The sequence below is a fragment of the Neomonachus schauinslandi genome, chromosome 1 (assembly GCF_002201575.2).
Source record: "Neomonachus schauinslandi chromosome 1, ASM220157v2, whole genome shotgun sequence".
NCBI lineage: Eukaryota > Metazoa > Chordata > Mammalia > Carnivora > Phocidae > Neomonachus > Neomonachus schauinslandi.
Genome location: NC_058403.1, coordinates 204,333,199 through 204,358,759, shown reverse-complemented (window position 1 = coordinate 204,358,759; position 25,561 = coordinate 204,333,199). Strand labels below are relative to the sequence as shown.

Genomic DNA, 25,561 nt, shown 5'->3' with positions numbered 1-25,561 from the left:
TCCATGTATTTTTTTAATTCTTCTTTAATTTCCTGGTTGACCCATTCATTCTTCAGTAGGATGCTCTTTAGCCTCCATGTATTTGAGTTCTTTCCGACTTTCCTTTTGTGATTGAGTTCTAGTTTCAAAGCATTGTGGTCTGAAAATAGGCAGGGAATGATCCCAATCTTTTGGTACCGGTTGAGACCTGATTTCTGACCTAGGATGTGATCTATTCTGGAGAATGTTCCATGGGCACTAGAGAAGAATGTGTATTGTGTTGCTTTGGGGTGGAATGTTCTGAATATGTCTGTGAAGTCCATTTGGTCCAGTGTGTCATTTAAAGTCTTTATTTCCTTGTTGATCTTTTGCTTAGACGATCTGTCCATTTCAGTGAGGGGGGTGTTAAGGTTCCCCACTATTATTGTATTGTTGTCAATGTGTTTCTTTGCTTTTGTTATTAATTGCCTTATATATTTGGTTGCTCCCATGTTAGGGGCATAGATATTTACAATTGTTAAATCTTCTTGTTGGATAGACCCTTTACGTAGGATATAATGTCCTTCCTCATCTCTTATTACAGTCTTTGGTTTAAAATCTAATTTGTCTGATATAAGGATTGCTACCCCAGCTTTCTTTTGGTGTCCATTAGCATGGTAAATGGTTTTCCACCCCCTCACTTTCTTTATTTTTATTTTTATTTTTTTTAAGATTTATTTATTTGTTTGACAGAGAGAGACAGTGAGAGAGGGAACACAAGCAGGGGGAGTCAGAGAGGGAGAAGCAGGCTTCCTGCTGAGCAGGGAGCCCAATGCGGGGCTCGATCCCAGGACCCTGAGATCATGACCTGAGCTGAAGGCAGTCGCTTAACCAACTGAGCCACCCCTCCACCCACTCACTTTCAATCTGGGGGTGACTTTGGGTCTAAAATGAGTCTCTTGCAGACAGCACATCGAGATGGGTCTTGTTTTTTAATCCAATCTGCTAACCTGTGTCTTTTGATTGGGGCATTGAGCCCATTTACATTCAGGGTAACTATTGAAAGATAGGAATTTAGTGCCATTGTATTGCCTGTGAGGTGACTGTTACTGTATATTGTCTGTGTTCCTTTCTGGTCTATGTTGCTTTTAGGCTCTCTCTTTGCTTAGAGGACCCCTTTCAATAGTTCTTGTAGGGCTGGTTTTGTGTTTGTAAATTCCTTTAGTTTTTGTTTTTCCTGGAAGCTTTTTATCTCTCCTTCAATTTTCAATGACAGCCTAGCTGGATAGAGTATTCTTGGCCGCATATTTTTCTCATTTAGTGCTCTGAATATATCCTGCCAGTCCTTTCTGGCCTGCCAGGTCTCTGTGGATAGGTCTGTTGCCAATCTAATGTTTCTACCATTGTAGGTTACATATCTCTTCCCTGAGCTGCTTTCAGGATTTTCTCTTTGTCTCTGAGACTCGTAAGTTTTACTATTAGATGTCAGGGTGTTGGCCTATTTTTATTGATTTTGAGAGGGGTTCTCTGCTTCCTGGATTTTGATGCCTGTTTCCTTCCCCAAATTAGGGAAGTTCTCTGCTATAATTTGCTCCAGTATACCTTCTGCCCCTCTCTCTCTTTCTTCTTCTTCTGGGATCCCAATTATTCTAATGTTGTTTCATCTTATGGTATCGCTTATCTCTTGAATTCTGCCCTCGTGACCCAGTGGTTGTTTATCTCTCTTTTTCTCAGCTTCTTTATTTTCCATCATTTGGTCTTCTATATCACTGATTCCCTCTTCTGCCTCATTTATCCTAGCAGTTAGTGCCCCCATTTTTGATTGCACCTCATTAATAGCCTTTTTGATTTCTACTTGGTTAGATTTTAGTTCTTTTACTTCTCCAGAAAGAGTTTCTCTAATAACTTCTGTGCTTTTTTCAAGCCCAGCTAGTATCTTTAAAGTGATGATTCTGAACTCTAGATCCGACATCGTACTAATGTCCCTATTGAGTAGGTCTCTGGCAGTCAGTACTACCTCTTGTTCTTTTTGTTGAGGTGATTTTTTTCTGTCTTGTCATTTTGTCCAGAGGAGAATAGATTAATGAAAGAACAAAATGCTAACAGGGTAACAATGTTCCCAGAAACTATACTCTAAAAAAATCAGAAAAGACCTGAAGCAGTGGGAAAAGAAAGGGAAAGAGAGAAAAAAGAAAAAGAAAAAAAAACAGAAAAGAAAAAGATAAAGATAAAAACCAATAAAAACAGATAAAAACAAACAAAAAAGACAGAATGTGATCAAATATGATCAGGCTGGTACATAGATCAGTGCCACGCAGTAGATTTTGGTGTATTTTGGTCTGTAATATTTGGTCTGTGTATTTGGTCAATAAAAATAGGTCAACACCCTGACATCTAATATTAAAACTTACGTGTCTCAGAGACAAAGAGAAAATCTTGAAAGCAGCTCGGGAGAAGAGATATGTAACCTACAATGGTAGAAACATTAGATTGGCAACAGACCTATCCACAGAGACCTGGCAGGCCAGAAAGTTCCTCCCAAAATTTTAAAGAAAGAAAAACTTATATATGTACAAAAATAAGGGTTGATATGATGAAGGGATGGAATATGATTGTAAAGATGAAAATTATTAAAAATTTTATAAAAGGAATTGATAAGAAGTTGTTTGAAAAAAGAAAGAAGAGGATTTAAAAAAAAAGAAAAAAAAGGGAAAGAATGTGATCAGGCAGGGGAGTAGGAAAAAACCATACACTAGAGATTTAGGGTATATTTTGATCTGTTAGAAGAAACTATCTCAAAATTTTAAAGAGAGAACAACTTATATATATATGCCAAAAATACGGGTAACTACTATGAAGGGATAGAATATGGCTCTAAAAATGAAAAATAAAAATGTTTTTTTAAAAAAAGGGATTGATAAGATGTTGGTTGAAAAAGGCAAAAAGAAAAATTCAAAAGAAAAAAAAAAGACAGTTAAAAAAAATTAACTTTGAAAGACTACAGAATCATGGTAAAAAAGCCATGGATTCTATGTGCAGTATTCCCCTAGCGCTGGAGTTCTGCCATTCTCCTTAATGGGTAAACTTGGTCTTGGCTGGCTGTTCTTGCTGATATCTGGGTGAGGGGCCTGTTGCCATGGTTCCCAAATGTCTTTGCCAGAGGCGGAATTGCCCCGCCCTTGCCCGGTCCAGGCTAAGTAATCTGCTCCGGTTGCTCTCCCGGAGCTTTTGTTCCCTGCAAGCTTTCTATATAGCTTTGGAGGCCAAGAGTGAAAATGGTTGCCTCCCAATCTCTGCCCCAGAGGAGCCGAGAACTTGGGGCCCCGCTCCTCAGTGCGCCCCCAACAAAAAGCAGTCAGTCACTCTCGTCTCCCTGGTCTCCGGCCGCACTCCGTGCTCTCGCAGCCTGTGACAGAGTGTTTCTATCTCTGGCGCCTGACCCTGTGTGGAGTCTCCAAACACAGCAGACCCCTGTGGTGCGCTCCTGCGCCTCTCCTCCTGGGGGGAGAAGGTGAGTCTCCCTGGATCTGCCGCTTGTTGGGTCCCTGCTGGAGGAGCAGTGGCCTGACTGTGCCCTGGATCACGGTTTATGACAACCCCAAGCTGAGAGCCTGCACCTCGGCTCTGTCTCTGCAGCCGGCTTCTCTGTTCCAATACCTGGGAGCTCTGCCACACTCAGGCACCCCCCGTCTTTCTGTGACCCCAAGGGTCCTGAGACCACACTGTCCTGCGAGGGTTCCACCCCCCGCTTAGCCACCAGAGTGATGTCCCTCAGCGGAGCCGACTTCTAAATGTTCTGATTTTGTGCTCCGCGGCTCTATCACTTGCCAGAAGCTGAGGACGGAGGCCCCTCCCCCGCCATCTATCCTCCCGAATATCGCCTCGGATTCACTTCTCCGCACGTCCTACCTTCCAGAAAGTGGTTGCTTTTCTGATGAGAGAGTTGTTGCTCTTCTTTTCTTCGATCTCCTATTGAGTTTGTAGGTGTTCAGAATGGTTTGATCCCTATCCAGCTGAATTCCTGAGACCAGACGAAATCCAGGTCTCCTACTCCTCCACCATCTTGCTCCGCCCCCCCCACATCAGTAGTTTTTGATGTAGAGTTCCATGATTCATTATTTGCATATAACACCCAGTGCTCATTACAACATGTGCCCTCCTTAATACCCATCACCAGGCTAACACATCCCTCCACCCCCTTCCCCTCTGAAACCCTCATTAAATAGTTATTTAATGAGAAATAATAGGAAACACCATCAAATGTGTAAACGGCACAGCCACACCATGAAATGTCATGCAGGTGCTGAAATAATGACTTAGGATTACACTGGTTAACTAGACAGACATGTATAAGGTACTCCTGAGTCAAAAGGACTGGGGGAGAAAAGCTAGAAAAAAGATTGTTTCAGAACATAAAGAGTATTTATGATATGCATAGGTGTCTTTGAATATATTCAAAGTGGAAGGGTATGAATGTGTATGTGTGCATAGCGCAGAAATTAAGGAGGGAGCATACTGCATGGAGCACTGGGTGTTATACAAAAACAATGAATCATGGAACACTACATCAAAAATTAATGATGTACTGTATGGTGACTAACATAACATAATAAAAAAAAGAAATGAAGACTTTTGACTGGAAGAATAACAGTGAAAATGCACTTAGGTTAATCAGAATAGCTCAAGAAATGAAATTGAAGGAATACCTAAAACCAACTTCTAAACAAAAAGATTTAAAAGAGGTGGGTGGGGGAGGGGGTAACTGGTTGATAGGCATTAAGAAGGGCACATGATGTAATGAGCACTGGGTGTTGTATGCAACTGATGAATAATTGAACTCTACATTTGAAACAGATGATACACTATGTGTTAACTAATTGAATTTAAATAAAATAAGTATAAAAAATAAGAGTAATAATTTAGTGAACTCGACATGGGTCCATATCTAAATTAGATTGCCAAGGACTCGGAATAAAAGAATATGCAGAAGTCTTTTAATATGGAGAGAAAGCGATATCTAAAGTTTTAGTTTCATCTCACGTAAAGAGATATGGGACAAGTATGCTTATGGAAAGTAAAGGTGGATTCTTGGTCAAACGTAAAGAAGAATCCCTTCCAAGTGATGGCATTTTATTTTACGAATAGATCCAATAACAAAAGGCCACAAGGAACAATAAGGAATACAGAGACGTGAACACTAGTTGGAAATATGTAAAGTGGGTGATTTGTGAGCCCTAAGTATGCAGAAGGACATTAACTTTAATTTTTTGGAAAGCTGGTATTCACAAGTAAAAAATATTAAGGTGACAGATCAATGTTTTCAGAAAAAAAAAACACTAGAAAAGCAGTGGGTGAATATATTATGATTAACTCACAGACTTTACCACACAAAATTTATACCCTCTCACACATTCTGCACAAATACATCTACACATACATAAAAAAGCAAAATGGCAAGTAGTTAAATTGGTGAAATAAACAGCAATTCTTTGCTTGAAAGAATGTGATAAAAAACAGAAATAATACTACTCTGACCCTACTATGCAAACACCAAGGACTCCCACAGATAATTTTCAACAAAGAGAGTGGCTAGCTAACCCGGACCATATTCAGGCTCACAGATAATGAGATAATTGTAAAGGAAGCTCATTAGCATACCCTTTTTCACATAATACATGTAAAAAGTTTCATTTGAATACTCAAGAGAGAGGAGGTATGGTGATATGTATGTTTCATGGACTGCTCTTGCAAGGAAGTACCTGTGAGAATTCTTTCCTCTGGATTTTTCTCCTCAGTATGGAAAGATAGTCTAATATGTCCCATCTTAGAAAAGACATATACTCATTTCACTCTATATCCCTCCATAGCTAATACTTGACTTTTCTACTCTGGTTAAGTGCAAAGATCCCTGGTCTCATGTTCTACTTTTATGTTTCCCATCCCCTAATTGGGTTTCCATTATTATCATTTAGCAGTTAAGTTTGAACCTTGCATTTCTGAGTTCCATGTTCACTTCTATTTTTAGCATCAGAAATACATAAATGAATCCATCAATAAATTTCCTAATCAAACCAGCAAACAGCCACAGCAAACTCTTAGCTCTGGGCTGGGCTGGATGGCCCTCAGGTGACCTCGGGTGACTCATTCTCTTGACCTTCTCCTGCAGTCCCTTCTGGGCAGTATAACTCATCTAGATGGGGTCTTTGAGAGGAAGGTCTCTACATGGAAATCAAAATACCTGTCTGATTGGTAAATGATGGAGGATGAAGCTCTGTCCCCAGACAAGAGAGCAGGAATGTGTCAAACTTCAGTGCCCCATCAAGACTTAGGAATGAAAAAGAAAGCCTAGCTCTCGTGCATCTTGAGGTTGCCTGCGCTGTGGGACTGCAGCCGAGGAGGTGTTTACAGCTGCTTTGTTCTGCTCATTAGGCACATTTCTCTCTTGTTCCTCCCATTTTTAGGCACGTGATTTCCCTGCAGGACACTAGTGTGAACAGAAAGGACATCTTTCCTGTTGAATTTTTGTTGCTAGGAGACTGGGTGATAAGCCAGGTAAAGTCAATTTTTCTTACTCTTTTTCTATGACTTCTTCTGACTTTCAGAGATCTAAACTCCCAGCCTTATCCCACTCCTGAGTGAGCATCTTCTCTTTTTTTAAATTTTCAAATTTTTTAAAATTTAAATTCAATTAGCCAACACATAGTACATCATTAGTTTTTGATGTAATTTTCAATGAATATCTTCTCCTGTTTAAGGCTAAAGAATCTGTCTTGACTAGATCCCTTGGGTTCTTCAAAGCATTGACTTGTGGTGGAGACACAACTCCTGATACCTCTAAAAAGTTACTTTTCCCTTTTTCAACAAAGAGGACAAGTTTGTTCCTTTAATATAAAACCCTGGACTCTACACTTCTTGGATTCATGACAATTTTGCCAAAACAATTAGGAATTTCACACTTCTATCAAAAATTCAGGGCTATGACTTAAAACATCACTATAAAATATTTGTTAAATGTAAGAACTATACTTAGAGTTTTATGCACTACAATGAGAGTTTAGCTCCTTATAGGAATTACCTGATTTAATTTTTATAAAAGTCCATTCTGTGAGGAAACATTAGTGTGAGCTCCATTCCCCATGGAGACATGGGGCTTGAAGAATTTAGTGAGCTTTTCAAAGTTATCATTGCAGAAAGGGATGGGTGTTGATTGCATTCTGTCAGGATGCTCCCAGTTTTCAAACTCTGTGCCAGGGGTCCCAACCAGAGGTGGTTCTTTCCCTCTGGGCTTATCTGCCAATACCTGAGGGATGCTGCTAAACACTTCCAATGATCAGGACAGCTCCAACACAAATAAAGACTCTGCCTCATAGTTCAAATTGAGAGTGTGAGAAAATGTACTCTAGACCAGCCCTTCTCCAACTTCAAAGTGCATATGAATCACCTAGGATTCTAGTTCAAATGCAGATTCTGCTTTAGCAAGTGCTGGTGGGTCCAGGATTTGGCCTTTCTAACAAGCTCCTGAGTGATGTTGTTGCTGCACGTCCTGGTCTGTGGACCACTCTTTGAGTAGCAAGGCTATAGTCCTGTGATAGAGTAAGGTGCAGGTGGTTGCAGGTGTTCTTCACAAAAAAATTGTGTTTGCATAAAATGTTGAGTGACTAGTATATCCAGTCATTCTAGGGGCTGTGAGAAAGTCTGTGTTTCTTTTCTTTTTTTTTCATGAAGATAGAAGTGTTTTATTTGTATTTATTTATTTTTTCTTTCAAGATCTTTTTTTTTAATTCAATAGTGTATTATTAGTTTCAGAGGTAAAATTTAGTGATTCATCAGTTGCATATATCACCCAGTGCTCATTACATCAAGTGCCCTCCTTAATGCCCATCACCCAATTACCCCATCCCTCCATCCCCCATCCACCTCCCCTCCAGCAACCCTCAGTTTGTCTCCTAGAGTTAAGAATCTCTAATGGTTTTTTTCCCTGTCTTTTTAAAATCTATTTTATTTTTCCTTCCCTTCCCCTGTGTTCATCTATTTTGTTTCTAAAATCCCACATATGAGTGAAATATGGTATTTTTCTTTCTATGATTCACTTGTATCACTTAACATAATACCCTCTAGTTCCATCCACATTGTTGCAAATGGCAAGATTTCATTCTTTAATGGCTGAGTAATATTCCACTGTGTATATATACCACATCTTCTTTATCCATTCATCAGTTGATGGACATTTGGGCTCTTTCCATATTTTGGCTATTGAGGATAGTGCTGCTATAAACATTGGGGTGTATTTATTTCTTTTATATAAGGACACTTGAGTGGCATCAAATAATACACTTTTGGAACAGATTTTTTTTTTTAAGAGAGAGAGAGAGCTTATGGGAGCCAGGGGTAGGGGCAGAGAGGAGAGAGAAAATCTTAAGCAGGCTCCATTCCCAGTGTGATGCCTGATGCAGGGCTCATTCTCAGGATACTGAGATCATGACCTGTGCCCAAATCAAGTGTCAAATGTTTAACTGTCTAGGCCACCCAAGTACCCTGCAAAAGACTTTCTAGTAGGCAGAATAAGAACCTCCTGAAGTCATCCACATTCTAATCCCTAGAAACTTTGAATATGTTATTTTTTTTTTTATAGGGAGAGGGGTTTAAAGTAGCAAATGGAATAAGGCTGCTAATCAGCTGACCTTAAACTAAGACTGGCTGAGATAATGCATTTGGAACTAATGTAATCACCATGGTCCTCTGAATGTGGGAGAGGAAGTCAGAATAGTTGGATCAGAGAGAGATGTGAAGATGCCACGTCTTTGGCTTTGAAGATGGAGAAAGGGCAATGAGCCAAAGAACACTTGTCACTAGAAATGACAATAGAAAAGAAAGCAGAGTTTTTCTTAGAGCATCCAGAAGGAACCAGGCCTGGCACACATCTTGATACTAGCTCAGGCTTCTGATCTCCAAAACTGTAAGAACATAAATTTGTTTCTTGAAGCTTCTAGTGTGGTAATTTGTTACAGCAGAAAAAAGAATGCAATACAGATATTTATCCAATAAAATTGTTTTGGAGGAAAACAAATTCTGGTCTCTGAATTAATTCATTTCTCTTATGGGACATTTTGTGTTGAAAACCAACCTTAACTGGAAGAAAAAAAAATACATTCAATTTGAGATTCTGCTCCATTGCTTAAGTGGAATGGAAAATGTGAATTCCCCATTGCTAAAATATAAATGTGACTTTTTATTTATTTATTTATTTACTTACTTACTTACTTACTTATTTTATAAGAAATCTTTATGTCCAATGTGAGGCTTGAATTTTCCACCCTGAGATTAAGAGCTGCATGCTCCACTGACTGAGCCAGCCAGGGGCCCTGTGACTTCAGATTTAAATATAAATTCTGACTTTGAGCCCTTTGTGCATTAACATTAGAAAAAGTAATTCATTACGAAAATTAAGTTTGTGGGGTGACTGAGTGGTGAAGTGGGTTAAGCATCAGACTCTTGGTTTTGGCTCAGGTCTGATCTCGGGTGGTGAGATCGAGCCCCACGTAGGGCTTTGTGCATCGGAGAGTCTGCTTAAAGTTCTCTCTCCCTCTCCCTCTGCCCCTCCCACTAGTGCTTTCTCTCTCTCTCTCTCAAATAAATAAAGAAATCTTAAAATTTAAATTAAGTTAGGCCATTTTACTTTAAGTCTTTCTGTCTAAATTTCTACATCCTTTTAATTTCATGCTAATTTAAATATTCACTCTTTTGATTTCTATCCTCTCCAAATTTCTTTCAAATTTCCTTTCAACATAAAAGATGGGATTACTGGGGTGCCTGGGTGGCTCAGTTGGTTAAACGACTGCCTTCAGTTCAGGTCATGATCCTGGAGTCCCAGGATCGAGTCCCGCATCGGGCTCCCTGCTTGGCAGGGAGTCTGCTTCTCCCTCTGACCCTCCTCCCTCTCATGCTCTCTGTCTCTCATTCTCTCTCTCTCAAATAAATAAATAAAATCTTTTTTTAAAAAGATGGGATTACTGAGTATGTGTTATACATACATGTGTAAGAGTGTATTTGTATGAAATAATGTACAAATGCACACATACATATGTACATGCACTCCCTACCCATGAAAGACTTAGTAGACTCAGCAACTATTTCCAAATACTGTATTTATTCCTAACAACATCCACCTGAATTAGGCTTATTAACCCACATCACCATCAGAAATAAAGAAACAGATGTTTCTAGTTTGTTATATTTTTTACAATTATGTAACAAAGCTTTAAAATTTTTGTGCACTTTCTTGACTTATATATAAATGGACTCATGCAGTATGTACTCTTAATTTTTGTATGATTACTTTAATTCAGAAAATTTTGCATTTTAAATCTATTTAGTTTATTGTATGTCATTGTATTTCAAGAAATTGTTTAAAAGAAAAAATCTGTTATAATTAATCAGTGAATTCAGCAGTTCATAAAGTCAATATATAAAATTGATTGCATCTCTATACACTAATAACAAAAATCAGAAAGAGAAAATAAGAAAACAATCCCATTTACCACTGCATCAGCAAGAATAAAATACCTAAAAATAAATTTAACCAAAGAGACAAAACACCTATACACTGAAAACTATTGGACATTGCTGGAATAAATTGAAGATGACACAAAGAAATGGAAAGATATGCCATGCTCATTGATTGGAAGAATTAATACTGTTAAAATGTCCATACTACCAAAAGCAACCTGTGGATTCAGTGCAATCCCTATCAAAATTCCAATGGCATTTTTTTACAGAAATAGAACGAGCACTCCTACAACCTTTATGGAATCATAAACACCCAAAATAGCCAAAGCAACCATAGAAAGAAGAGCAAAGCTGGAGGCATCATACTTCTTGATTTCAAAGTATATTACAAAGCTGTGGTAATCAAAACAGTATGATAATGGCATAAAAAAAACACACAGGTCAATAGAACGGAATAGAGAGCCCAGAAATAAACCCACAGATATGTGGTTAATTAGTTTACAACAAAGGAGGCAAGAATATACAAGGAAAGCATAGTTTCTTCAATAAATGGCATTGAGTAAACTGGACAGCCATATGCAAAAGAATGAAACAGGCTTTTACCATAGGCAAAAATTAACTCAAAATGGATTAAAGACTTGAATGTAGGACTCGAAGCCATAAAATTTCTAGAAGAAAACATTGGTCTTGGCAATGAGTTTTAGAATTTGACACCCAAAAGCAAGGGAACAAAAGCAAAAACAAACAGGGTCTACCTCAAACTAAAAACTTTTGCATGCCAAAGGAAACCATCAACAAAATGAGAAGGCAACCTCCTGAATGGCAGAGAATATTTGAAAATCATATATCTGATAAGGGGTAAACATTCCAAATATATAAAGAACTCATACAACTAAATAGCAACAAACAAACAAATAATCTGACTAAACAATGGGCAGAAGACCTGAATAGATGTTTTTCCAATGAAGACATACAGATGGCAAACAGGTACATGAAAAGATGCTCAACATCACTACTTACCAGGGAAATGCAAATCAGAACCACAAAGAGATATTACCTCACACCTCTTGGAATGGTCAGTATCAAACAGACAAGAAACAGCAAGTGTTGGTGGGATGTGGAGAAAAGGGAACCCTGTGCATTGTTGGTGAGAATGCAAATTGCAGTCACTGTGGAAACAGAGTGGAATTTTCTTGAAACATTAAAAATAGAACTACCATATGATACAGCAATTCCACTTGTGAGCATTTATCTGAAGAGAACAAAAACCCAAGTTCAAAAAGATATGCACGACTCCATTTCACGGCAGCATAATTATAATAGTCAAGACATGGAAACAACCTAAATGTTCACTAGTGGATGAAAGGATAAAGAAAATGTGCTGTACTGGATGATGTATGGAAGTGTTGGATCACTATATTGTACACCTGAAAGTAATGTAACACTGTATGTTAACTATACTGGAATCAAAATAAAATAAAATAAAAAAGAAATTGTGCCATATATATACTATTATATAATTTAATATTTAATATATATTTATATAAAAATATTATTTATTATATTATATATTAAATATATAAATATATGTATATAATTATATATTTATAAATTTATATATTATATAATATGAATTTATACTTAATATTATATATTATTATATAACATATTTTATTATTTACCATACAAATAAATGAAATCTTGGCATTTGTGACAGCATGGATGGACCTTGAAGGCATTGTGCTCAATGAAATAAGTTAGTCAGAGTGAGACAAATACCATATGATCTCACTTATATGTGGAATCTTAAAACAAGACAAAACCAAACCAAGCTTGTGGATATGCAGAATAAATTGACATTAGCCTGAGCTAACAGGTGGGGAGTGGATGAAATGGGCAAAAGTGTCAAAAGATGCAAATTTCCAATTATAAAATGAGTAAGTCATAGGGATGTCATGTCCAGCATGGTGACTCTAGCTAAAAAAACTGTATTGTAGTTTTGAAATTGGCTAGGAGAGGGGATCTTGACATTTGTCATCATGAGAGAAGTTTGTAACTGTATGTTGTGATGGATTTAACTGAACTTACTCTGATCACTTTGCAATATAAACAAATATTGAATCAATCTATTGTACACCTGAAATTAATGCAATGTAATGTCAATTATATGTTAATGACATCAACAATAACAATAATATTAGTGACAAGGGACAGTTCATCCATAACATTGGCTCAGGTCTGAGTCACAGGTATCATGGGCCCAGGTGAGTATTGCAGGCATTCTTAGCCTATAGCATTGCTATCCATAGGCTGAGGCTTAAAGGGGATGATGATATAGTCTATGTCATCTGGGAGAGCAGTTAAGGAGTAAAAAAAAAAAAAAAAAAAAAAAAATGACAACAGACCCAACCTGAAAACTGAGATTTCATGTTTTCCTCTATGATGAAATTATATAAATGTCCTTAGATGCCAAGTGCAGTCCTATCCATATGAGTAACACAACTCATGATTTTTCCTTCAGGAAGACTAGGGAAATTTTAATTTCCATGATCTATGTCATTTGAAAAAGAATCTTTTTTTTTTTTTTTTTTTTTTAGTTTTTGGTGTAGTGTTCCATGATTCATTGTTTGCGTATAACACCCAGTGCTCCATGCAGAACGTGCCCTCTTTAATACCCATCACCAGGCTAACCCATCCCCCCACACCTCCCCTCTAGAACCCTCAGTTTGTTTTTCAGAAAAGGAATCATTTTTAAGAAATCAAAGTGGTCCTATAAATGACATGTAAGTTTTCAAATATTTCTGTGGGAATTGGACCAAGGGAAAAACTGTATGTATATCAGACAGTGCAGAAAGCTTAGTAGATGGAATTTTCTGAAATTGTATAAAGTTGAATTCTTTTTTAAAATTATATTTTATTTAAATTCAATTTAGTTAACATATGTGTACTATTAGTTTCAGAGGTAGAGTTCAGTGATTCATCAGTTGCAATAACACCCAGTGCTCATTACATCACATGCCCATTATCCAGTTACCCCATCCCCCCACCCACCTCTGCTCCAGCAACTCTCAGTGTTTCCTATAGTTAAGATTCTCTCATGCATTGTCTCCCCCTCTGATTTCATCTTATTTTAATTTTCTCTCCCTTCCCCTGTGATCCTCTATTTTGTTTCTTAAATTCTACGTATGAGTGAAATCATATGATAATTGTCTTTAGAAAAGTTGAATTGTAAGAAATGGAAATTTCCAGAAATATATAGGAGCAGATTCTTTTTCACAATGATTAAAGAATCGTGTTTTACACAAAAGACATAGCAGCCGTGTTTTGGTTTTGAACAGGAAAGGAGGACACCTGGATGTTTCAGTTGGTTAAATGTCTGCCTTTGGCTCAGGTCATGCTCCTAGGGTCCTGGGGTTGAGCCTACATCAGGCTCCTTGCTCAGCAGGAAGTCTGCTTCTCCCTCTCCCCTAGCCTCTCACCCCTGCTCTTGTGCTCTCTCTCTCTCTCTCTCTCTCTCAAATAAATGAATAAAATCTTTAAAAAAAGAAAAGGAAAAGAAACTTTATTATTATTACAGAAACTTAACAGAGACAGGAGAGGGAAGGAATCTACACATAGATGAAGGTAATAGTAGGCAATAAATGAGAATAAGGCAAAATTATATTAAACCCAGGAATTACAACATCCAACCTCAGTAGCTGGGGAAGGCCCTGGAAACAGCCAGACTGGAGTCCTGATTGAGATGCCTGGGCAGAGCCCAGGTGAGACGTTCAACTGACCACCCTCCTAAGGGCCACATTCATAGGGCAAGTAATAGGGTTTGAAATTAAACATCTGCATTGCCTACGTGCCGTTTGGAACAAGCTGCACTTCCATGTTATCATGTTTCCATATTTTCAAAGATTCTGGGGTATGTGTGCCTGCCTTCTCTCCTGGATTGCGTTTTGGGGGCCAGCCCAGCCTGGAGCAGGAGGGGGCACGAGGCAAGATTTGTAGCTCTTGGCGTCCAAACCAGAAGGGTCACCTGGAGGCCAGATAGTATACTTTAAACAAGTAGGCTCCCAACATTATTCCCACAGCAGGAGTCTCACAAAAAACATTCCTTAGCCTGCCTGTGTACATGCAGGTCGAGGTGGTCCATTATGTGAGACAAGTCACAAAAACATTTATCCATACAGAACACATGGCTTTGAGACCTGCAATCAAGAGCACTTCTTCACCACCAGGACAATTGTGCCTTTTATAGCTGCCCTTCTGAAGAGTCTTATCAGAGCCCCTTTTATGTCTCTGTTCCTCAGGCTGTAGATGAAGGGGTTCAGCATGGGTGTGACCACCGTGTACATCACCGAGGCTACTGCACTTGCGTGGGAGCTCTGGGTAGCCGTAGAGTTAAGGTACACTCCCAGGACTGTACAATAAAATAAGGAGACAACTGAGAGGTGAGATGCACAGGTGGAAAATGCTTTATACTTGCCCTGGTTTACTTTGCCCTATATATGGAGGAAATAATCTTAGAGTATGAGTAAAGGATCCCAGCAAGGGGACCACCAGCAAGCAACACAGTTGAAACATATAGCACTGTGTCATTAAGAAAGGTATCCGAACAGGCAAGTTGGATCATCTGATGGAGTTCACAGAAAAAGTGGGGGATTTCCACTTCTGAACAGAAGGACAGCCGCAACACCATTAAGCTCTGTAACAAGGAATTCAGGACACTCATGATACAGGACACCAGAACCAGCAGTCCACAGAGCTGGGGGTTCATGATGACTGTGTAGTGTAGGGGGTGACAGATGGCCATGAACCGGTCGTAGGCCATCACAGCCAGAAGAAAGTCGTCCCAGCCTGCAAAGAATATGGAAAAACAGATTTGGCTGATGCATCCTGTATAGGTTATAACTTTGCTCTGGGTCTGTATATTCACCAGCATCTTTGGGATGATGGTTGAGATGACACAGATATCTAGAAAGGACAGGTTGGCGAGGAAGAAGTACATGGGGGTGTGGAGGTGGGAGTCAAAGCTGACAGCAAGGGTGATGAGCAGGTTTCCAAACACAGTGATCAGGTACATGGAGAGGAAAAGCCAAAATATGAGGGGCTGCAGTTCTGGTTCATTTGGTAATCCCAGAAGAAGAAATCCTGAAATTTGGGTATCATTGCATGGTCCCATGTGGCTGTTGTGATGACTGGAAATTAGGAAAAAGTGATTAATTTTAACACAACTGGGTATTAGTAACATGGCAGAAATGCTGTAATTACAATGACATGTGGGGAGAAAAGCAGGCATAAAACAAAGTGGATGGGGTGCTATCTTTACTGGGAGTTCAGGAAGACCTAAAACAAGGTGACATTTGAAGAGAGACCTCAGGGAAGTCTGCACGGGAGACATGAGGTTATCTGGGGACATGTGTGTCCTGCAGGAGAAAGAGCCAGTGTAAAGGCCCTGAGGAAGGCACTTGTTTCAGACAGATATCTAGAACTCACAATGGAGCCAGTGTGGTCAGGAGACCAGCAAGAGGGAGAGTGATGAGAGGTGGTGTCAGGGAATGTTGAGGAACTAGGTGGCCTCCCCCGCTGCAGCTGAGACTTCAAGAAACAGGGAGTCCTTCATTCACATGGTGTTCCTTGCACTTCATTAATTTGTTTCCAAGGAATCCTGTCAATAGAAATGGAGCCCTTCCTTATTTCCAAGTGTTGGTTAACATCCTGGAGTCTGTATTTTAAGGGTCCCTTAAAGATTCCTGGGGCCATGTGACTACCAGGCTCTTCTCATCCCCCAGCTACAATATTTAAGAAAGAAATGATACTAGTTAAGGTCTCAAGATCAAATTGCCATTATCCTAATGAATATAGAAAAGTACACAAATTCTAGTTGGTAAAACTCCCATGAACATGTAACTTGGTGCTCCATTTTAATATGACCATTTTGTCCTGTATTTATAGAAGTATAAAAAACTCAAAAGGAAGAGCAGGGAGAAAGTTCTTGTAAGCCCAGGTGATCCCTGAAAGATCATGATGATAAGAAAGCTTCCCTGGTTCTGGCTGCATTCCAACCCTAGGTATATCCCCTCAATGTCCAGAATACCTAATAAAGCAGCAAAAACTGATTCTCCAAAAGAGAAAAGAGTGATATATTTATGATTTCAAGACACTTTAATGTATGAACATCCACTAGAAATATGAGCAAAAGGACTAAATCAACAATTGACCAAAGGAAACACACAATGTACAAAAATAGCAGGGATTTATAAAGAAAAAATGGTAAAAGACGTTTCTAAATGATATTAAATGCAAACTTTTGGAATTGGTGAATGAGTTTTGAACCTTGGATTTACCACACATTAGCTGTCTGAATTTGGGAAGACAACCAATTCATTCTAAAATGAATATTCTCACTGGAATAGTGGGGCTTCTAGTGGTATCTATCCTCCTAAAGTAGTCAACAGATTGAGTCCATATATGTAAAAAGTTGAGCATAGGTCCTTCCTGTTAGTGTATGAATGATTATTCTCTTTGTTCAGTAATGTGTGTGTGTGTGTATACATGTAGATTTGTGTGTTTGCATGTGCACACATGCTTGATCATAATGCAAAAGGCATGTTTACTGTGGGCAGAAAAAAAACTGGGATCCACTGAAGTAAATGGAGAAAATGGTTTAATATAAGACCAGTGGCTGCTAATGTGGGAAAAACAGTATGAATGAGGAGTCTATCAAAAGACCAAATTGCAGAGGGAAAAGGCAGTCCACGTGGGTGCTGACTTGACATCAGACTCCAAGGAGCCCAGTTTGATTGCCCCACTGGCCTCATCATGGGGTCCACCTCAAGCCCCTGATCTAATTGTCATTCCTGTCCCTATGCCCTCTTTATCTGACCACACTTGTTTTTATGTGGCCCGAGAGTGGGTGAGGCTGGCTCTTCTCTTGCTTTCCTTGGTGTCATTCATTCCTTTGTTATCTTGGGCTTTGGGGTGATCTTTGTTTGACACAAAATCCAATGGGTACACATGTGTCCTGATTCTCTGTTCCTTGTCTGACATGCGGAAACCTGCCCAGACCATACTCTGTAAAATCTTGCATGTTCCGGGACAATCTAATCTTTTTATGTGTATGTTTATTCTTGAACACCGTGTATCATATAGGGCACTTAGTTCCCTGTTCTCCATTATAATGCATGATCCAAAGGAGCCGGGGCCTCCCCTGCTTTGTTTGACTCTTTATGTTCACAAAGGTGCACATTTCTATAGAAACAAGTTTTAAAAAATGAGAATTCATTAAATTGAAGCAATGGTAGGGAAAATAAACTCCTGTTATATATAGTGGATTCAAATAACTGTCTTCAACAAAACTGACCAATAATCTAACATCTCACAGAAAAGATATATAATAGCAACAATCACATCGACATGGGCCTCTAATTCAGGATAAAATGGCTAAAATCCTGGAAATAAAATAATAGGAAAATACAGTTTTTAATACATAGTGCTAGAAGCAGTAGCTCAAGTTATAATTTGATCATATGTGACCATAATTGGACTCAATCATGCTCATGAAAAAGATGCAGGGGATCTTTAGTTGAATACAAAAGCACATGTTTCACATAATGACAGGAGGTAGTTGCTACTTTAAAAAACAAATCTAATTCCAAAATATAAAATGATAGAAACAAAGGAAGTAAGGAAAATTAGATGTGAAATAAAATGGCAATATGGATAAAAGCAATTCTTGGGACACCTGGGTGGCTCAGTCAGTTGAGCGTCTGCCTTCGGCTCAGGTTGTTATCCCAGGTTCCTGGGATCGAGTCCCCACATCAGGCTCTCTGCTCAGTGGAGAGCCTGCTTCTCCCTCTCCCTCTGCCTGCTGCTCTGCCTACTTGTGCTCTCTATCTCTCTTCAAATAAATAAATAAAATCTTTTTAAAAAATAAAAAATAGAAGCAATTCTTACTACTAAAGATGCAGAAGAATTTCGATATTTAAAAGCAATGAGGAGAACACCATGTGACTAACTGATAGATAGGATCTCACAAAATATGTAGGCTCTCACTCGATCCCATAAATACATCTATACACATACAAGGATTAAGTGGCAAACAGCAAAGTTGGTGAAAAAAAATGCCACTCTTTTCTGAGAGAATGGGATCAAAACACAATAAAAACACACAGATCCCAGTACATAGAAGCAATGTACTTGCAAAACAATTTGCATATCTGAAGTAAATGGCTAACAAAGTCAAAAATATATTCAGCTTCCTTGGTAATAAAATAGTTGCAAAGTAATGCTCCTTGGCATATCCCTTCATGCATATTAGGTAAATTTTTTTCCAGTGAATATCAATGGGAGAGAAGATACTGTGAAATGTGTGTCTTAAAAACTGCCATCACAAGGTAGCATTTACCTCCATGGTCCTGGATCCTTCTAATAAATATAGGAGAAGCTAAATGCACCCCATCTGAAAATTTTAAAAAATGCTCTTACTCCACTGCTCACACCTCCAAGTCTAAGACTCTGTTTTCCTACTCCCCTTAGCTGCAAAACTCTTTGAATATGTTCTAATTTCACTGGAACCACTTTATGCCCCCCAGTCCTTCCTGCATCCCATCCAACTGACTTCCATTCCCACCATGTATTGTCAGCAATGATCCCTGTAATGCGAAGTCCAACAAACACTGCTTTTTAAAATATATTAAGTAAATTATTTTTAAACTTCGTAGTCAACCCAACAAACAAACATTGAATCTTGGCTCTGGGATAGGCTGGTTGGGCTTTCAGACGACCTCAGGTATAGGTTCTTAGGTTCCATTCTCTCTGATCCTTTCCTGAAATACCTGCTGAGCTCTCAGACTTTCCAGGGTGAGTTCTAGAAGATGAAAGTCTCCGTGTGGAGGTCCAAATTCCTCCCTGGATGGTTGATGATGGAGACTGAAGCTCTGTTCCCAGACAGGATAGCAAGAAGGAGTGAAGCATGGGTCCCCCAGCCAGACTTAGGAACCCAAAGGCAACAACCATGTCCTTTCCTGCACAAGGATGCAACATGGTAAGGGACTGCAGTATAGGAGCCATTTATAGCTCCCTGTGTCTACTCATTAGGCACTGTTTCCATTGTTACTCCCACCTCTGAGCAGATTGCTTCCCCGTGGGCCACTGGTGTGGACAGAAAGGAAAAATTTTCCTGCTAACTATCTGTTTCCAGAAGACCAATTAGAAGTCAGGTGAATCCAGTTTTTCTTACTTCTCCATGATCTTGCCTAACTTCCAGAACTCTAAACTCCTTGCATCTTATCCCAATTTTGAGTTAATGTTTTCTCCAAATCTAAGACTGAAGAACCTCCTTAACCATGTCTCATGGACTACCAAAGTACTATCTTATGGCAGAAGAGATCTCCTGATATATCTACAAAATTGCTATTCCCCATATCAATAAGAGAAAGTAGTACTTTTTAAAAAAAATAGTGCCCTCTTTAATACCCATCACCAGGCTAACACATCCTCCCACCCCATCCCCCCTAGAACCCTCAGTTTGTTTCTCAGAGTCCATAGTCTCTCATGGTTCATCTCCCCCTCCGATTTTCCCCCCTTCATTTTTCCCTCCCTACTATCTTCCTTTTTTTTTTTTTAACATATAATGTATTATTTGTTTCAGAGGTATGGGTCTGTGATTCAACAGTCTTATACAATTCACAGCACTCACCATAGCACATACCCTCCCCAGTGCCCATGAACCAGCCACCCCATCCCTCCCACCCCCCACCACTCCAGCAAACCTTAGTTTGTTTCCTGAGATTAAGAATTCCTCATATCAGTGAAGTCATATGATACATGTCTTTCTCTGATTGACTTATTTCGCTTAGCATAATACCCTCTAGTTCCAACCACATCATTGCAAATGGCAAGATTTCGGTTTTTTGATGGCTGCATAATATCCCATTGTATATATACACCACATCTTCTTTATCCACTCATCTGTCGATGGACATCTTGGCTCTTTCCACAGTTTGGCTATTGTGGACATTGCTGTTATAAACATCGGGGTGCATGTACCCTTTTGGATCCCTACTTTTGTATCTTTGGGGTAAATACCCAGTAGTGCAATTGCTGGGTCATAGGGTAGCTCTATTTTCAACTTTTTGAGGAACCTCCATACTGTTTTCCAGAGTGGCTGCACCAGCTTGCATTCTCACCAACAGTGTAGGAGGGTTCCCCTTTCTCCGCATCCTTGCCAACATCTGTCGTTTCCTGACTTGTTAATTTTAGCCATTCTGACTGGTGTGAGGTTGTATCTCACTGAGGTTTTGATTTGGATTTCCCTGATGCCAAGTGATATTGAGCATTTTTTCATGTGTCTGTTAGCCATTTGTATGTCTTCATTTTCAAATATTTCTGATCCAAGGTTGGGAAGAACTGTGAGAACACATGAAAATGGATAAAGGGATAAACTGTATGTATATCAGACAGAGCAGAAAGCTTAGTAAATGTATTTTTGGCAAATTGTCTAGAGAAGTTGAGTTCTAAGAAATGGAAATTTCTGGAAATACATAGGAGCAAATTTTATTTCACAATGATAAAAAATCATGACTTTGAGCCCTGCAATCAAGGGCACTTTTTCACCACCAGGACAATTGTCCCCTTTATATTTGGCCTCTTGAAAAATCTTATTAGAGCCCCCTTTATGTCTCTGTTTCTCAGACTGTAGATGAAGGGGTTCAGCATGGGCATGACCACCATGTACATCACTGAGACTACTGCACTTGACTGGGAGCTCTGGTTAGCAGCAGAGATAAGGTACACTCCCAGGACCATACAATAAAATAAGGAGACAACCGAGAGGTGAGATGCACAGGTGGAAAATGCTTTATACTTCCCCTGAGTTGATGAGATTCTACATATGGAGGTTATAATCTTAGAGTATGAGTAAAGGATCCCAGCAAGGGGACCACCAGCAAGTAACACAGTTGAAACATATAGCACTGTGTCATTAAGAAAGGTATCCGAACAGGCAAGTTGGATCATTTGATTGAGTTCACAGAAAAAGTTGGGGATTTCCAAGTCTGTATAGAAGGACAACCACAATACCATTAAGCTCTGTAATAAGGAATTCAGGACGCTCATGATCCAGGACACCAGAACCAGCCATCCACAGAGCAGGGTGTTCATGATGACTGTGTAGTGCAGGGGGTGACAGATGGCCACGAACCAGTCATAGGCCATCAAGGCCAAGAGAAAGTCATCCCAGCCTGCAAAGAGTATGGAAAAACAGATCTGGCTGATGCCAGATATATTTAGAGAAGTATAAAAAACTAAAAGGAGACAGAGAAAAGCAAAAGGAGGAAGAAGGTCTAATAAGCCCAGGTGGTCCCTGAGAGATCCTGATGATGAGAAAGCTTCCCTGGTTCTGGCTGCATTCCAAACCTAGGCATATCCCTTTGATGCTCAGAATAACTAATAAGGCAGCATAAACCAATACTTCAAAAGAGAAGTGTGATATATTTGTGGTGTCAAGACACCTTAATGTATGAGCATCTGCTAGTAATATGAGTAAAAAGAACAATTCAATAATTGACAAAAGGAAATAAACAAAAACAGCAGGGATTTATCAAGATGAAATTGTAAAAGACTTTTCTAAATGATTATAATGTAAAATTTTGGAATTGGTGAATGAGTTTTGAATCATGGATCTACCACATATTAGTTGTTTGAATTTAGGAAGACAACCAATTCATTTTAAAATGTTAATATTCTCACCAGAATAAGGGGGGAATGGAGGATGGATGGCATCCATCCTCCTAGGGTGGTCGACAGATTGAGTCCATATATGTAAGAAGTTGAGTATAGTTCCTTATTGTTAGTATATGAATGGTTATTTTCTTTGTTCTGTCTTGTTTGTATGTGTGTGTGTGTACATATATGTGGATTTGTGTGTTTGCATGTGCACACATGCTTGATCATAATGTAAATGCATGCTTACTGTGTACAATAAAAAAATTGGAATCCACTGCAGTAAAGGAAAATAATGGTTTTAATAGATGGCAAGTGCCTGCTAATGTGGGAAAAAGAGTATGAATGAAGAGTCCATCAGAAGACCAGGTTGCAGAGGGAAAAGGCAGTCAGTATGGGTGCTGAGGTTACATCAGACTCCAGGGAGCCTGTGCTTACTGCTCCATTGGCCTCATCATGGGGTCCAACTCAGGCCCCTGATTTAATTGTCATTCCTCTCCCCATACCATTTATTTGACAACACCTTTTTTTATGTGGCCAAAGGTGGATGAAGCTGGCTCTTCTCTTACATTCCTTGGTGGCATTCATTTCTTTGTTATCTTGGGCATTGGGGTTTGATCTTTGTTTGGCACAAAATCCAACAGGTATGCATGTGTCCTGATTCTCTGTTCCTTGTCTGCCATGCAGAAACCTTCCCACACCATACTCTGTTAAATCTTTCATGTTCTGTGACAATCAATCCACTTTTTGTATCCTTGAAGACCCTGTGTCATATGAGCACTTAGTTCTCTCTTCATTATAACGTATGGGTTCAAAGGAGCAGGAGCTTACCTGCTTTGTTCCTGTCTTTGTGTTCACAGTGGTGTGCATTTGTATAGGAACAAGTTTTAAGAAAATGAGAATTCATAAATAGAAAGAATGGTAGGGAAAAATAAGATCATGTTAAATATGGTGGATTCAAATAACTGTCTTCAACAAAACTGAACAATAATGTAATACTAACATCTTACAGAAAAGATATACAATAGCAACAATTACATAAACATGGTTTTCTAATTCAGGATGAAATGGCTAAAAGCTTGTAAATAAAAGAATAAGAAAATATACTTTTTAATACAGAGTGCAGAAAGCAGAAGATCAAGTTATAATTTGATCATATGTGACTATAAATGAACTCAATTGTACTTATGAAAAAAATGCAGGGGATCTTTAGTTGAATATGAAAGAACATGTTTCACATAATGACAGGAGGTAGTTGCTACTTAAAAAAAAAAAAGATCTAATTCCAGAATATAAAATGGTAGAAATAAGGATAATCAGATGCACAATAAGATGGCAATATGTGTAAAAAGCAATTCTTACTACTAAGGATGCAGAAGAATTTCAATGTTTAAAAGCAATGAGGGGAACACAATGTGACCTACTGATAGATTTGACCATACAAAATATATAGACTCCACTCAATCCCATGAATATATCTATACACAATACAAGGATTAAGTCACAAACAGCAAACTTGGTGAAAAAATGCCATTCTTTTTAAAAATTTTATTATGCTATGTTAATCACCACATATTACATCATTAGTTTTTGATGTAGTGTTCCATGATTTCTTGTTTGCATATAACACCCAGTCCTCCATTCAGTATGTGCCCTCTTTAATACCCATCACCAGGCTAACCAGTCCCCCCACCCCCTCCCCTCTAGAACCCTCAGTTTGTTTCTCAGAGTCCATAGTCTCTCATGGTTCATCTCCCCCTCCGATTTCCCCCCTTCATTTCTCCCTTCCTACTATCTTCTTTCTTTTTTTAACATATAATGTATTTGTTTCAGAGGTACAGGTCTGTGATTCAGCAGTCTTACACAATTCACAGCACTCACCATAGCACATACCCTCCCCAATGTCTATCACCCAGCCACCCCACCCCTCCCACCCCCCACCACTCTAGCAACCCTCAGTTTGTTTCCTGAGATTAAGAATTCCTCATATCAGTGAAGTCATATGATACATGTCTTTTCTGATTGACTTATTTCGCTCAGCATAATACCATCCAGTTCCATCCACGTCATTGCAAATGGCAAGATTTCATTCCTTTTGATGGCTGCATAATATTCCATTGTATATATATACCACCTCTTCTTTATCCATTCATCTGTCGATGGACCTCTTCACTCTTTCCACAGTTTGGCTCTTGTGGACATTGCTGCTATAAGCATCGGGGTGCACGTGCCCCTTTGGATCACTATATTTGTATCTTTGGGGTACATACCCAGTAGTGCAATTGCTTGGGTCATAGGGTAGCTCTATTTTCAACTTTTTGAGGAACCTCCATACTGTTTTCCAGAGTGGCTGCACCAGCTTGCATTCCCACCAACAGTGTAGGAGGGTTCCCCTTTCTCCGCATCCCCGCCAACATCTGTCGTTTCCTGACTTGTTAATTTTAGCCATTCGGACTGGTGTGAGGTGATATCTCACTGAGGTTTTGATTTGGATTTCCCTGATGCCGAGTGATGTTGAACACTTTTTCATGTGTCTGTTGGCCATTTGGATAGTAAGTTGTAGGTGGTTCTTCATACACACACACAAAAATCATGTTTGCATAAAGTTTTGAGTGACAAGAATATCCAGTCATTCTATGGGCTGTGATAAATTCTGTTTTTGTTTCTTTTATATAAGGACCCTTGAGTGGCACCAAATACAATACCTTTGGAAAAGACCTCCTAGTAGGCAGAATAAGAGTCTCCTGAATTCATCTACATTCTGATCCATGGAAACTTTGACTATGTTATTTTTTATAGGAAGAGGGAGTTTAAGGTAGCAAATGGAATAAGGCTATTAATGAGCTGAACTTTAACTAAGATTGGCCAAGACTATGCAGAAGGTTAATATAATCACCATGTTCCTCTAAATGTGGGAGAGGAAGGCAGAATAGTTGGATCAGAGAGAGATGTAAAGATGCCACATTGCTGACTTTGAAGATGGAGAAAGGGCAACGAGCCCAGGAATGCTTGTTGTCACTAGAAACTGCAATAGGAAAGAAAAGGGTCTCTCCTGGAACATCCAGAAGGAACCAGGCCCTGCAGACATCTTGATTTTAACCCACTGAGACTTATGTCAGGCTTCTGACATCCAAAAAAGTAAAAGCATAAATTTGTTTCTTTGAAGTCTCTGGTGGTAATTTCTTACAGCAGAAATAGTAATGTAAATAGACATTTATCCAATAACATTGTTTTGGAGGAAAATGAATTTTAGTCTCCATTAATTAATTTCTCTTCTCTTGAGTAAGGGCATTTTGTTGTGAAATCCAACCCTAACTGGTAGGAAAAAAATAAATATAAATAAATAAATAAATAAATAAATAAATAAATAAATAAATAAATAAAT

The 25,561-nt window shown here is 38.9% G+C and overlaps 2 pseudogenes; both read right to left on the bottom strand.

The window, feature by feature from the left end:
• Positions 1-14,666: 14,666 nt before the first annotated feature.
• On the bottom strand, positions 14,667-15,634 carry LOC110574535 (annotated as a pseudogene).
• Positions 15,635-21,051: 5,417 nt separating this feature from the next.
• Positions 21,052-25,561, bottom strand: part of LOC110574534 — a 25,255-nt pseudogene continuing 20,745 nt past the window's right edge.